At 33.0% G+C, this 4,918-nt stretch overlaps 1 long non-coding RNA gene across 1 annotated transcript; it reads left to right on the top strand.

Moving 5' to 3' along the window:
• The first annotated feature begins 2,388 nt into the window (after positions 1–2,388).
• LOC146928902 (uncharacterized) lies at positions 2,389–2,897 on the top strand. The gene is made up of 2 exons (XR_015008220.1): positions 2,389–2,480; positions 2,612–2,897. It is a non-coding gene; the product is annotated as an uncharacterized LOC146928902 (long non-coding RNA).
• The last annotated feature ends 2,021 nt before the right edge of the window (positions 2,898–4,918 follow it).

Genomic DNA, 4,918 nt, shown 5'->3' with positions numbered 1-4,918 from the left:
TCACTCACACATTACCCAGGAAACTTCCTGGTAGGTCACCCATCCCAAAATTGCTCCATGTCAAGCACACTTAAATGTGGAGTTCTTATGAAATGAGCTATCGAAAAGAAGATGCATCTTGTTAATATAGGTAGTACCAAACAATTCTTATAAACCTTCTTTCAACCATGCAGTCGCATACCTGCACGGCCTCATGATCCCTCCAATTTCGATGTGATTCGGTTTTGCATAGAAGCACGCTTACCGGTAAGCTTCCCGGTAGCTCACCCATCCAAAGACTACTCCAAGTCAAGCACGCTTAACTATGGAGTTCTTATGGAATGAGCCACCGAAAAGAAGATGCATCTTGTTGATATAGGTAGTACTAAACAATTCTTATAAGCCTTCCTTCAATCATGCAGTCTCATACCTGAACGGACTTAAGATCCCTCTCATTCTGGTGTGATTCGGTTCGTCTATAAGCTGTCCGGAGCCGTTCATTATCGTACCATGTGCACCAGCTACCACTCCCCACCCTCGTCAGCCTTGGGTGTTGCACTCAAAATTCTAAAAATCATTCAATATAAACACTTATGAAAATACCATTGATATTCACAAGTCCCTTTTGATCAAGATTTTTATTACGACAATAAAATTGTGCACCCGAGGGATTATCAATTCCTGATACATCATGGAAGTTTCCTTTCATATACCACACACTATTCTGACACGAGTTATCTCTCGAGGTGGTGTAGGAAGTCATTTCTTGTGATACACCATGTGGCTTGACCTGGTGGTTGCCTCGATGAATCTGAACTAGATCCATTTATTGGTTCTTCATGACATGTTCTTAGTAGGTTTTACTATTTGGTGGCCTAAATGATAATTGGATCGAGTCTTTTGGGCTCGTACCATTGCAATCAGTATGGGGTGTTTCTCTTTAGACCCCCTAATATCTCTAAGGGCCACTAAATACATATTCGGTAGTTATTTACTAGTGTACATTTAAAAAAAAAAATACATCAGATAGATAACTACCATATATGTATTTAGGAAGTCTTACAGATATTAGGGGGCCTAAAGAGAAACGTTCATCAGTATTAGTCTACAACATTGAAGTAACAATTAAGAAGGAATGGTGGAACTAACATTTACATAAACAATATTAAATATTTTTTAGGCTAAATTGCATTTTTGGTCCCTTAACTATTTAGGTAGTATCGCTTTGACCCCTTAATTAAAATTCGATTTATTTTGGTCCCTTAAGTTCTCTCTATTACACATTTTGGTAATTTCCGTTAGTTTTAATTCAAAAATGTTACGTTTTCTTCATTTTCTTCTGGAATTTTTATGGGATTCTTGCTGTTGAAGATTGATAGAGATGATATGAAGATGAAAAATAGGAGAAGAAGATGAAGAAAACCTAACGTTTTTGAATTAAAACTAACGAAAGGACCAAAATGTGTAATTGAGAGAAGTTAAGGGACCAAAATAAATCGAATTTTAATCAAGGGACCAAAGCGATACTACCTAAATAGTTAAGGGACCAAAAATGCAATTTAGCCTATTTTTTAATAGTACTCCTTCCGTTCCTTTTTAAGTGTCTTTTTAGGGCGAATTTTTCGTTTCTATTTAACTGTCTTTTGGTATTTTAACGGTACGATTTGTCAATTATACCCTTTGTCAATTACTCTTATCTTTTTCAATAAAACTAACTAATGCTATCTATTTAGAAAAACTAATGTTTATTTTTCTTTTTAAACAAAGTTTGTTTCCTGTTATCTTCAAATTTAAACAAAATTTTGTTACAAACAATGGTTCCAAGAAAAGTTAAAATTCTATAAATAAGATGATTAGCAATTATTAAAAATTCAAATGCAAAGTGAAAGATGAGTAACAATTGTTAGCAGTTGTTGTGAGTTTGTTCTTAGTTTCTTCCTTTTTGTTTTTACAGACATTACATTTATATTGTATTGATGTACTTTATGAATTTGAGTTACTGAATATCGTTTATTTTTGTTTGTAGTACGGTTGATAGAAAAAGCATGGTAAGTTAAAATAAACATTAAATTTGGTCAATTAAAAATTAATTAAAACAAGGGGCAGGTTTTCTTGCAAAGGTAAATAAAATTGATATGCATTAAGTTAGTCAAGCAAAGTTTAATGTATGTAACAACTTTTATACATTTCACATGATTGTTTTCTCATTCCAAATCTATTCAGATTAGGATAAAAATTTGCATTATTCAAATATATATTATTTAAAGTGTAGTCAACTATATATATTATTTATAATTGAATTTTCGTTTAATACATTAATTATATTCCTATTATATTTATATTTTATGCATCAAATAAAAAAATATATGTTAAAGATGCACTCAACAATGTCTATATAAACACATACATCAAAATAACATATTGTACAAGCAAGATGGATTCTACAAGAAAATTTTCATTAGTAGTGGCATTCATTTTGGCTTTCTTTATCTTGGCATCAGGTGTAAAAGCAATAGATGATTTTAGGAGTTTTGATCTATTATATTTTGATTTTTCACTTCTTATAACATCTATTATTACATATTATGGATACATTATAATTCTTTAATCCAAATATTGTTTGTCAATGTAGATTTGCACATGGAATCACAAGCATGGAGTGTGGATCATGATCCCTACAAAAGTTGTCACTCAGATGAAGATTGTACAAAAATTCATTATTATTGCCCACCTCCAAAAGTTCCTTATTGTCAAGTTGACAGGTGTGGTTGTGGTAATTGATCAATATCGGCACCCATCAATAAAATTCTTAGTCCAATACCCTCAATTACAAGCTGAGTAATGAGTAATGTAATTTTGAAAAATATTCATTGTGTTTGGATGAGAATAATTTATAAAATAATAATTACAAAGGGTTATTGGAGAGTGTTTTTATGAAAATCTTACAAAAATAAAATAAAATTGTGAGATTATTTTAATTTTGATTACGATAGTCAACTTTATTCTCCAAAAATATCGTGATTAATTTGCTATGATAATATTGGATTATACTGTTATATTTTCATTAGACTTAATTGTGAAATATTATCACATAAGTCTTATTTTGATTATTGTCGTATGGCTCTTTTATATTGTGTTATTTTTACGGCTATGTGTGGGCTTACTATGATAGAAAATGGATAGCTTTAATTGTTTCGTTAAACCTATGGGTCTAAGACATCTTATTAAGAGAAATACATACACACTCACTAAAAAATTGTTGAAAAATATCTAACAAACGGGCAAAACAATAAATTCTTTACCCATGTACCGATTTCTTATACACACACACACCGACTCCTATTATGATACAACTAATTTATAATTATGTCTATATACACACCTAGAATATGCATTAAATAATAGTGATATATCAAAATAAAATTATGAATCAATAGTAGTGATATAAAAAAGAATAGTAGGAATCTCCTTAAAAAAATTAGGAATCAAATTTAATAATTTATAATGATATTTCACACGACATAAATATTGGTTATAACTAGATACAAATAACAATAAGCAATGTTATATGGCACAACAGCCAAATGCACGACTATTGCACGACACCTATTATTTTAAGTTTTACCCACCTATAACTTCCTTTTCTATATGTTACATTATTTTTTTAAAAAAAACATCAAATGTATTTTACGTATGTAAACTCTCTTCTATAATGGAAACCTCCAGCTTCTTAAAAACAAAAAATGAAAACCTTCTGTTCTGGACCGATCAAAAGACCAATCACACACTGACACGTGACCTAACTTACACCGTCTTAAGGAACACGCTAGCTTTGATGCAGCGCAATACATATGATTGTGCCCCCATGCAAGGATCATGATACATGTGTCCTCTAACCGTCCCTAATCACACTCCACATAACCTAGAGGCGGTTATTCCCAACGCGTGCTTATATAAGGGTGACATTGTTTCACCCTAACGATATGATTCACTTTTCACAACACTTTCTACACTTTCTTTCTCAGTTCCATTACTGACTTGAGAGTTGGAGTGCTAACGTGCCTGCAGACACATTTCGTTCCACCAAGAAGACTCATCGCTACCGTACTGGAAACCATCACCGCTACACCGAAGCACTTTCTGCCACTGTTGCCTCTCATTTATCCTCACCGGACAGATCACCTTCCATCATCTATTGTTGGTATTGGTTTTTCTTGCCACCGTTGTCTAAACAACTTTTGTTTCTGTTGTTTCTCATCGTTGATGTTCTTGCCACTCGTCGTTGTTACCGTCGTCACTATCTTTGTTGTTTCCTCTTGTAATGGTTATTATAGTCGTTGTTGTGTCTCGCCATCGTTGTTTTACCAACTCTCTCTCTCTCTATCTCTCTATCTTTCCCCACAAACACCTCGCCTATCTCTCGTGGTTCCCTATCACTATCACCTCATTGTATCAACATTTCAACCACTAGCCACGAGGATGGGGTGTAAGTGTAAAAAACCAATGGAATCGGTGACTGGCATGGCCAAATAGTATTATAGGTAAACCATGAGGAAACTGAATTAGGTGGTGGGTGGCATACAAGAGAACAAGTGAACTTAATACAATGGAAACATATTTGTAGGATTTGAACGACAATTGGTGTCGTTCACATTAGCATTTTCCAATAACAATTCATTATATGTATTTATGTCCATACACACACATACACATGCACACACACGCAAAAACATAATACCATTGATTACTGAAATTGCTAGCGCAATAGGTACACGTATGATTATTGATACTGCAACAAAAAGAATGAATTTTTGGTCATGACACTCGTGTTTAGTTGGCATTTATTTTTCACACCGTATATTTGAAGAAATTATGGTTGAGTGGGAGGAATTTGCTTTCAAGTTAAATTTTTTTTATGTATGGCTCCCTGATTATTGTT

Source organism: Medicago sativa, chromosome 4, assembly GCF_051527215.1.
Source record: "Medicago sativa cultivar Bolivia chromosome 4, Bolivia_mono, whole genome shotgun sequence".
NCBI lineage: Eukaryota > Viridiplantae > Streptophyta > Magnoliopsida > Fabales > Fabaceae > Medicago > Medicago sativa.
Note: the sequence above shows the minus strand (reverse complement) of the source record. Positions and strands in the feature narration are given on the sequence as shown.